Source organism: Pseudorasbora parva, chromosome 8 (genome assembly GCF_024679245.1).
Source record: "Pseudorasbora parva isolate DD20220531a chromosome 8, ASM2467924v1, whole genome shotgun sequence".
NCBI classification, from domain to species: domain Eukaryota; kingdom Metazoa; phylum Chordata; class Actinopteri; order Cypriniformes; family Gobionidae; genus Pseudorasbora; species Pseudorasbora parva.
Window position 1 is genome coordinate 31,251,961 of NC_090179.1, and position 11,187 is coordinate 31,263,147.

The following is an 11,187-nucleotide window of genomic DNA, read 5'->3' on the forward strand; positions in this document are numbered from 1 at the left end:
GGTGAGCTGCTTGAACTGTTGAATGTGTAGTACACTCTAAAAAAAAAAGGTTCTTCAGTGGTTCTTCAGCGGTTCTTTAGGGTGGATAAGGTGCTATATAGCACCAATACCATATAAAGAACCTGTAAAGCCCCTGTGTGGTTCTTCAGCGGTTCTTCAGTGGTTCTTTGGGGTGGTTAAGGTGCTATATAGCACCACTGTCATAAAAAAAAAAAAAAGCCCCTCTAGGTTCTGTCTCTCTTTTAGTTTCTTAATTTAGTTGGGGAATTGATTACAAAACAACATTAAATAAAATAATAATATTCACATGAAGTTAACATGGTTCTCAACATTTTTGGCCCATAAAGGCCCCCAAATCAAATATATTTGAGCCCTCAAACACTTTTTGACCCCAGCAAAGTGATTCAAAACAGCTTTTTGCCATTGGTATTAAAAATTAAGCTAATGAATATGGGGCCCAACTTTTTAAAATTAAAACACAATAGATATTCAATACACACAAATTATAACAGTAGGCAGCTACCAAATCAAATCCACACTTGAACCATTTTCAAATCATCACCCATACATCGCTTATTAATAGCCAATACATTATAAATAAAAATTATAAAAAAACCTCTTGGAAAAAAAAATTCTCCGCTGAAAAACTGATTTCACTTTATCACACCACTATAAAATGTTATTTACAGCGCCAAAACAAAGTTATCTTAATTATATTTTATTTAAGTATAATATTTTATACCTAATTTACTTTATTTTAATTTTATGTTTTGTTCATTTGTGTAGTCTAGCTTTAATAACATATTATGATGTCCGTATATTATATATATATATATATAAGATATAAACGCGCCAATCAGATGTACGCTGTTTGTGCGCGAGCGGTCCTACTCGAGAAACTGGGTCATTGTGTCGTTGCTCGTTGGACCTTTGGAGCCGGCGTCGTCGTTATGAAGAGAGACTGAGGAGAAAGAATCTTGCCCAGGTGAGTGTCATACCTCCAACTGTCACATAAATATGCTATTAAAGTTGAGTTCCTTGTTAGGGGGACATTTTGTTGGTATTTTAAAATGTTGTACCGTGTTTTGAGTAATGTTAGCCGACTGTGTGGAGCCTGACCAACTGTGTTGACTAATTTAACTTAGTTAAGGATTTTTTTTTCGCAATAAACAAAGCGAATAACATCCTAGTGACGCTCAAAAAGAAAAAGGATAATAATTTCTTACACTCGAGCCAGAGTTGCAGCAGTAACGTTTTAGTAACGTTAACGTTAAGTTATTTCAACCAAATACACTGAAACGCCTTTGGTGTAACGTCAACCGACAAAGCTCGAGAGACAGAGGGGGGTTTAAGTTAACGTTAAGGAGATACGGTTAGGGATATTTGTTGCTTAACTAACACTGAAGTGTAACGTTAAGTAATAATTAAGGATAACGTGGTCGTTCGTTTCGTGACCAACTATTTAATCTTTTTTTTTTTTTTTGAATCGCTGATAGAGATGACAGCCACGGTCCTAGAGGTGGGCTTTATATAACGTTAGCTGCACCGTTCCCATGGATACTGTGTCTAGTAACGTTAGTGAATATGAAATAAAAATAACATATGCACAACTTCTTAACTATTAAGTTAAAATTATAATGTAAGCATACTTATGTTAACCGTTTAAAGCTCATATAATGTATTTAATCTTACATGCAAGAGGTGTAACATTACATAGTGTAAGGTTAACTTACGTCAAAGACTTCTATGCAAATGTAACTGGAATGGAAGCAAACAACAAATTCTTTAACGTTCCAGCTCTATTTATTTAGGCTATTTATCATTAGCTTAATTATTAACATTGGCCAATTTCATGTCATGAATATTTGCATGTAACTGTTAATGAATTGGTTTGAAGATCATTTTCAGTTAAGGCTGTGCATCATCAATGTCACGATACGATACACATCACGATATGGATCAATTTGTAATTACATTTCTTTTGAGCAGAGTTTAGTAATGTTAACAGTAATATCTGTTTATTGAATAACCAGTGCCAGTGTTTCTGTTATAACAGTTGTGATAACTGAAAAACTATTTAGTTTATGTCATTTAAAAAAAATTAAGAGTTAAATTAAATAAATTGTCACAAGAACAGCTTGGTTCAATATCGATTATTTTTGGCTACATAACAGGTATGCCACATGCATGGCACATTTTCTCAAGGAATAGGATACACATCTCTTAACTGATGCTGTAAACTATAGGAGTCAGTTGAAGCCTACTATAATATTGAAGGTAAAATTGAACAGATTTGTACAAACTCTTAAATTACACAAGGATTTTTTTAAATAATAATAAAGTTAAAATATTTGCTAAACAAATGACATATTTCTACTCAAATTTGTTTTTTAAAGTATAAACATTTAAATGGTGGCTGTCAAACAAACTTTCTCAATTCACATTTGGTGTAGCAGCAGAACTTTGGTGTCTGTTCATCTAAGACAAATTTTATTAATCTTTATAGATTCCTGTGTAAGTGTGTTTTGTATTTGTACCCACATTTGTAACAATTTCAATACCCCTATAGGTTGATGCAGGAGAAGATGAACAAAGTATTAGGGGACATCTAGAGAAGCTTCAACCAAACATAGAGCTCCTCAAAGAAAGGATGGTGTGGAAAATGTTTTTGTCCAACCATAGCACAGAGGAGACTCGTTTCAGACTGGTGAAAATGGTAAGTACAGTAGTGTGTTGATTGCCTCCTTATGTATGACTATTTTTTAATATGTCTTTTTTTACTTTAGCCAACAAATTCTTACACCGCTCTCTGTAATGGCACAGAGACTTTCAAGTTTCACGGAGTCCCCTTAAGGACAAGTTCAGGCGAAAGATTGACGACTGTGAAGATGGCAGGCTAAAAAAAGGTAATAAGGGTGGTGCTATAATTCAACAAAACAAGAAATTGGCTCTACCTACAGTTCTGTTGGTCTGGAGTGCATTTCCCGTATAACGAAGTAACGCAGGTGGTGGAGTAATAACTGCTTTTAATTAATTATTTTGAGATAGAATTCATGCTAGATCTTTTGCTATACATTATGGACATGGCACCTGAGGCCTAATTCTTATTTTTCTCAGTTATTTTGCTTCATTTCCTTATTCAATCAAAGGCTCTTTCTTACGTACTAGAGCGCGTCCGCACATGCATACTCTTCAAAAAAGGTCATTTAATATGGCCTTATACATATACATAATACATAAAGGACATTTGTATGTATTCGAAAAAAGTCCCGGCTGAAACATTGTCCCTCACATCACCCCCTCTCCCTCTCATTTCTGGCAATGGGGGGAGGGGGAGATGAAAGGTAGGATGTTTGACCTGGGACTTTTTACTGCGCTGAGTACTTAGTGCTATTCCGCCATACATTATAGTTCTCCTTTTTAATCGGCTTAGAAAAGCACCACATTTTATTTTGTGTCACCATACTTGATCGTTCAGCTATTCGTGTAACTGTATTTAAATAGGGAAACCGTGGAGGTGTTTGGTGGCTTCTAACTTGATCTCTGTTTGGTACCATAGTGAATGAACTGGGCTTAGTGGGCTAAGCTAAATGCTATCAGATCGTCAGCGCGAGTCAGAGAGATTAAGTGCACGCACTCCGACGAGAGAGGTATGCGTCAACTCGTCTTAGTTAAGGGAATAACATAGTTTAATGTGAAAAAAGCGGTAAAGTATCCTTTTAAGTCCACGTCATGCAAACAAGAAACTATGCTTCTAACCAAAGGTCTAGAGCTGTCGTTCCAACAACACAAGTTTACGATGCAGTTTGCGAAAGTTCAACGGTTTGGTGTTTTCCGACACCATCGTTCCAATGAACGATGTCGGTAACAACGGAACTTGCGACCATAGTTGGCTAACGATGGGGAAACTCACCCCGGATTGACTTGAAAATTAACATGCAGTTTCTTTTCTGGACCTGTTATGAAGTTTTATGTAGCATCATTTCTCAAAGCTAAAGTCTGAACATTCTGTTTTTGCTTCAAAAGAGAAAAATTATACAACCTAATTTTAACATCTTTGTTGGGATTGGGCTTAAAATGCAGTGGTTGCCTATCATTTTAAATGGGTACAGACAGTTAAGGCAGATAGACTGGCAATACCAGATGAACTGGCAATCGCAATGTGCAAACACACAGTTTCTTCCTAAATGCTGTTTAACAGTAGCCTTGAAGTAGACGCACCCTTGCAGCAGCAAATCTAATTTGCAGCGAGTGTGGTCTATTAACTCATAAAATTGTGAACTGGAAAAAATAAACTCTGGTCAGGCCAATCACATTGTGTTTAAAGTTGGTGGGCGGGCTTAACATAATGACGGCACTCCAGCAGATTTGCGGTCTTGTGTAGGTTCCGCATGCAACTTGTAAACAAAGAAGCTGGCGAACGGCGGTCTTTCAAATCGGCTTTGGCCGCGACTCTGGAAGATTTGGAGTTAAGCTTTTCTTTGAGAAAAGAACAAAGAACGGCACTGAAATCATCCTTTGGAAAGGGAAGATGTGTTCAGAGTTTTACCGACCAGATACGGCAAATGTTTAATCTATCAACTAGTTCCACTTCACGTTGCTCTGGTTGGTTGTAGCACTATCCTATTGCGTGCAGAGGGAATTTGAAAGACAACCGTTTATCACGCCCCTTGGATTGAGCCCTGTCAACGGTGAGTCTGAGTCAACATCTTGATGTGGGTCTGGCTTGTCAGGCCAGTTCAAAAGGGAAGTGCAAGTAGATGCAAAGGGAGCGGTACACAGTCAATACTCAGGCAAGGACCCCCTCCGCTGGTGTGGCCTTACACTCCGTTTATAAAAATGCCAGTGAGCGTGTGGACTAGGCCTAAATTCACTATCCCTCATTCTTCGCTGGGTTCAGTGGTTGCACTTGCAAGCTATCACCATCATTATCACTCATTAGCGCACCAAACTTCAGCTCTCTTCACTTTACCACTTGGTCTGGTTTCTTCAAAAAGGACACACAACAGACTCTACCTGGTTTTGCACTGGAGTGCTTACCTATTATACTCACCTGATAAACCTACCTGTTGTTCCTGATCTGTCATCTGTCTTTTTTTTCCTGCGTTGTCTACTTGGATCTTCTTATCACTAGTCATCTACAACGCACACCACCTGCACAGAGAACCACGTATCACCACCAGCTAAGTCTTCAGTAAACCAGCATCATTGTTGCATTCCCACTTTGTTATCCTATCTTTACAATAAAGACTTTTTGTTTCACTTATCCCCCTTGTCTGTCCTCTTCCTTGTGCATGACAGAAGACCAAACCACAAAAAGAAAACATGAGCTGGAAATTCACTGGAGAGCGTCGTTCCCCAGTATGCTTTACAGCCAGCCCCAGAGTCTCATCCTAAGATGGGTGCCTTGTCAGAACTCCCTTCCTAAAATTACTTCTCGTCTGAACTTGTGTCCTAAAATGGCCAATGATTTCAATTCACTTCCTTTTCTAGGATCCAGTAGCAACTACCTTTCTTGTCCAGAGGCGAGTCCCTTCCTCGTCAAGAGCCCAGAGGTGGCTCTAGTCCATGAGTCCACTCTAGTTAGTGAGTTTACTCTCATCCCAGAGGCAGGGTCCCCGCGGAGTCTTAAAAAGTCTTAAAAGTATTAAATTTCAAAATCAAAATATAAGGCCTTAAAAAGTCTTAAATTCGCGGAAGCACTGCGTTCTAGGTCTTAAATAATGTTTAACAGGTCTTAATTTTCCTGCGTCCATGTAACGCTACCTCATTGAAATGCTCTCGCCTCCCGCAGCACGCGCGCACGTGTGTGTGTGTGCGTGTGTTTGTTCTGTGGTGTTTGTAGTTCTTTCTTTCGCTAGACCAACTATTGTTCGCTCTATTACAACTACAAATTAGACAAGCATGCCACGTGTATTGCAGCCAATCAGCTTTCGTGTTATTGGCACGAGCCTCTTTCTGATCGTACCTCACAGACGTATAAAACGGATTTTATTCTTCAGCTGAGTCTGACGGTTCTTGCAGTTCCGCGATCGTGAACGCGAAGGCGAATCTTTCTCACCATCTTGCTTAATGACCAAATAAAAGTATAATATACCCGATTGCACTAAAAGAGTTAATAACAGTGATGTAAACTCCGAACTCAGATGTCAGGCTGTGTTTGCTGCGTGTCAGCGCTGGCGCGAGTGTATTGAATGTGTTATTTCTATGCTCATTACCCTAAGGTTACTCTTGAACGATCAAATATACACATTATGCATATGTCTATATCCTGATTTGAGTTAAAAAGTTTGGGACGTGTCAGTAAGCACTGGATCTGCGCATTAGTATGTTCTCAAAGTGAAAGCAAACTAATATAGCTTAACAACAACACAAACGGCGAAACAGCACTTACACTTAAAGAAACACTCCAACTTTTTTAGAAATGGGGCTTATTCTACTTTGGTACTTTGCTACATTTAGATATGTGGGGAAATGCATTTTAAGCTAAGCTAGCGGCGACCCTGCCAAACTAAAATAATGCATGGACTGAGACATGCATTTGCCCACATATCTAAATGTCTAAAGAAGTTGAATAAACCCTATTTCTAAAAACGGTGGCGTGCTCCTCTTTGTAGATATGCATCTTTATGTTGTATTTATTTGTCCTATTGTCATTTGTTTATAAGTATAGGTTTTATTACTGACCGATTACTTGATTACGTAATCACTTGAAAACGTTTTACTTATATTAAGCAATTATTGCTGTGGTTTACGTTCCCACCCCAAGCGAACGTGTTATTAAAGATAGATCGCACACAACTGAACCAGCCTTTTTTGATAATAACAAAACAAGATTCATGCATTTTGTCAGTTTTATTGCCATGTGTGACTATTGTGCATCTAACATAATAATATGGTTAATGTTGCATCCTAATTATTTAAAAAAATAAAAATGTTTGCAAATCTATGAAAGTGACCACCACAAAATAAAAACTAATTTTTTATATATATATATATATATATATATATATATATATATATATATATATGCGCTTATCCTGGTGGGATTGAGCTATGAATAATACGTTTACTAATACTTTGTTCAATTTAAATAAATTAAATAATATAATTTTAAGTAGCCAAATTGAGTGATTCTGCATTTCATATGCATGTTTTTTTATTGCATGATATAGGTCTTAAATTTTATTCATAATGGTCTTAAAAAGGTCTTAAAAAGTCTTAAATTTGACTTGGTGAAACCTGCAGATACCCTGCAGAGGACATTTCTGTGCCTATATAAAGCTAGCATATGTGTCTTGGCCACACACACATCGGCTCCAACCCCTGCACTGCCTTGACATCCCGAACTGCCTGCACCTTCATGGCTTCCAGAACCGCCTTCACCGTCATGACTTCCTGAACCGCCTGCCCCGCCATGATCTTCCAGAACCCCCTGCACTGCCATGGCTTCCTGAACCACCTGCACCGCCATGGCTTCCAGAACCGCCTGCACTGCCATGGCTTCCAGAACCACCTGCACCGCCATGATCTTCCTGAACCACCTGCACTGCCATGGCTTCCTGAACTGCCTGCACTGCCATGGCTTCCTGAACCACCTGCATCGCACCGCCATGATCTTCCAGAACCCCCTGCACTGCCATGGCTTCCTGAACCACCTGCATCGCACCGCCATGATCTTCCAGAACCCCCTGCACTGCCATGGCTTCCTGAACCACCTGCACCGCCATGGCTTCCTGAACCACCTGAACTGCCAACTGCGCCCTGGTCTCCAAATCAACCGGTCTTCCTGTACCATCCTTGAGACAACCTGCTCTGATGAACCATAATGAGTCCAGGACGCAGACGCCCTCAAACAACCCCAGCATTCCTCTTGTTCCACATCTACACTCACTCCTCATTATCACCATCGTTATCACTCATTAGCATACCCTACTTGCGCTCTCTCCACTCCACCATATTCTCTGGTTTCGACAAAGAGAAGCATCACAGACCAGGCCTGGTTTTGCACTAGAGTGCAAAATTATATTATATACTTTTATACTCACCTGAGAAACCTACCTTTTGTTCCTGACCTGTCATCTGTCTTCTTTTTCTTGTGTTGTCTGCTTGGTTCTCCTACTAACCAGTCATCTACATCGCACACCACCTGCACAGAGAACACTGTGTCACCTGACATTCATCCATGCTTGTGTTGCATTCCCGATTTGTTCTCCTATCGTTGCAAAAAAGACTTGTTTCACTTACCTCCCATGTCTGTCCTCCTTTGTTCCCTGCAGGCAAAGAGGGGTATTGCAACTTGTCCCAATGTGCATGTGATGAATGCCTGTGTATTTGTACTAGTCAAATTAAGTATACTTTGAATGGCTGTGCGTTCGCCTAAGTGTACATATAAAAAACAAAATATACCTTGGGCATTAAACAGTAATGAAGGTTAAAACAAACAAAAAAAGTATTGGCTAAAAGCATCCCCCATGTTATGTTAATCTAATGATGTTATTTTGTTTAAAGGCCTACAGTTGGAACCAGCTATTTTGCTCTTGCCTGCACTGTTGAAGGATGACCCGAGGTTGCTGTTTGAAGTTGAGGTGAGCCTTGAACAGTTTACTAGTGTGTAAAGCACAATCTAATCAAAGCACTACCATTATTACTTACACTCGCATTTTAATATGCAAATTATTTTAATTCAAACATTTGTTTTTTTGTTTGTTGGTCTCTTCAAACTATCTTGTTAAATTGAAGAGACAATTACATTCAATATAGAAATAAATATGAGAAGATGGTTAATGCTATTATTTCCTCTCCTCCAGGGCCATGCTCAGACCAGCCCTTCTGACATCCTAGCACCTAAAATGGTGCTTAAAGGCTGCAGGGAGGGTCACCCCCTGCAGTATGACCACATTTTACTCACTTTGGATGGCCAGGTAATCACTGAGGAGAGTGAGGAGATCTCAATGGCACTGGGGCCTACTCTTGTGTGTTGTGTTTGGAGTCCAGTATTCTACAGGAATCAAAAATACACTGACCTTTTTTGACTGTCGTTTTAAAATAAAAGGATGGAGCCGGACTTCCTGTCACCATAAAAGATGTGTACAGTTCAATCTGTGACAAGATTTAAGTGATATATTCTCTCTTTTTTCCAGTTTTAGTTCCAGTATATGTATTGTTTTTAAAATCCTGAAGGACTTGCAAATGGCTTGAAAGCTTAAAGGGTTGGTTCACCCAAAAATTGATTCAAGCTGATAGAAGAGCAACTTTGACTGAAAAAGCCACTTGTTACAAATAAGGTATGCCGCAAAGCATTTGTGAAGCCACAACACGCACAACCTTGAGGCGGATGGGCTACAACAGCAGAAGACCCCACCGGGTACCACCCATTTCCACTACAAATAGGAAAAAGAGGGTACAATTTGCACAAGCTCACCAAAATTGGACAGGTGAAGACTGGGAAACGAACAACATTAGGGTAAGTAATTAATGACAGAATTTTCATTTTTCGGTGAACTAACCCTTTAACTCTGATTGCAAATGGTTGTATAAGCAGTTTTATTGTATATAATAAGCTATTAGAAATTAGTTAATATGAATGCATGAGTGTATGTATCATACATCTGTATGTAGAATGAATTCAAATGGTGAAAAGTAATCATAAGAGGTCTATAATACCTGTAGAAGGGTGTACAACTACTGACTTTGAGTAGACTTTAGGCCGGGGACACACTGCAAGCGTGCCGTGAGCGTCTCGGCTGCGTGGCGTGTCCGTTTTTATTTCGGCTCCCGTGTTAACCGGTTAGCGCTTGCATGCATACTGCCTGCGTCAGCCGAGCCGCGCGGAAAACGGAAAACGCGTGCATGCTTCAAATAGAAAAGACGTCTATTTTTCACGCGACATGCGAGCGTGTTGGAAGCGTTTCTAGGCAAAATAGCATAGGAAAAGATGTTTATATGCCATTTTGACACGAATACATATTAATAAATGACATTTTCATGTTTGAAAGTCTTTAGGTTAACATAAATGCAGATATAGGCCTACTTGTAATAATAAAAAACAACATAATTATCGATTTTGAAATATTAAACCTGTCAATACAGAACGAAATATTCTGTAGCCTATTTTGCCGTCAATACCATATGTATGGTCAATAGGCTACTTCTGACGTTGTCTTTGCTGTATCAATAGGCAATATATTTATATTTAACCTGAAGAATAGGGCTTCCCAGCAGCAGCAGCGCCGCGTCAGACACGCTTCTAGTGTGCAAAGACAGAGAAAACGCCAGGCAGCCGCCCCGCGGCTGACATGCAGCAGAAACGCCACGCTTGCAGTGTGTCTCCGGCCTTAGGGTTCTATATTCTCTCTCGCTTTCTTCCAGTGTTCCAGTTTTGTATTTATTTTTTTCAGTTTGCATGTGATTGTATTAAAGTTTTTGAGCAATTCCACTCACTCATTAATCTGTTACAAACTCTCAAAATTTTCCAAATAAAACATGTTTGTAAAAAACAAAACAGGTCTCTTTTTCAAAAATGTACATATTTCAAGTGTGTTGCATTTTTTATGTGTGTAGGTATATTGTAATGTTTATGTATAGTCCCTGACTTGTCAGCACTGATTTTATTTGCTACTAAGATTAATCAATTAAATGGTTTTGAAAGTGTAATTTACTTTGTTTCTCAGAAAGCATTTAATACAGTATTTTAAATCTTTAAAACCACAATTTGGTAAGAATTATCATTTACCTTTTAAGTAAAAGTTGTAATTAAGAAGCTTATTGACATCAGAAGCGTATCTGACATGATAATGGACCCTACTATCTAAAAAAAACTATATATATATAAAAAAAACAATATATGGCACCTCTAATTTGACAAATGTGCTAGAAAGCTACTTGATGAATAGGTGCTATATAGCACCGAAAAAGGTTCTTCTGATTATGAACCAAAAGAACCACTCCTGGTGCTATATGGCACCCCTAATGGTTCTATATAGCACCATTTTGACAAAGGTGCTATATAGCACCTTTAAAGATAGGTGCTATATAGCACTGAAAAAGGTTCCCCTATGATTACGAGCCAAAGAACCATTTTTAGTGCTATATAGCACCATTTTTGTTTAGAGTGTAGCTACATGCTATGACAACATCAGACAAGATTATAATGGTTATATCTTGTGCTTTTTTTAATTTTTATAT

At 38.7% G+C, this 11,187-nt stretch overlaps 2 long non-coding RNA genes across 2 annotated transcripts; both read left to right on the forward strand.

Moving 5' to 3' along the window:
- Positions 1-893: 893 nt before the first annotated feature.
- On the forward strand, positions 894-2,816 carry LOC137085212 (uncharacterized). The gene is made up of 3 exons (XR_010906927.1): positions 894-985; positions 2,570-2,716; positions 2,787-2,816. It is a non-coding gene; the product is annotated as an uncharacterized lncRNA (long non-coding RNA).
- LOC137085213 (uncharacterized) lies at positions 2,811-8,842 on the forward strand. Its single transcript, XR_010906928.1, has 3 exons — positions 2,811-2,906; positions 8,512-8,588; positions 8,811-8,842. It is a non-coding gene; the product is annotated as an uncharacterized lncRNA (long non-coding RNA).
- Positions 8,843-11,187: the final 2,345 nt, after the last annotated feature.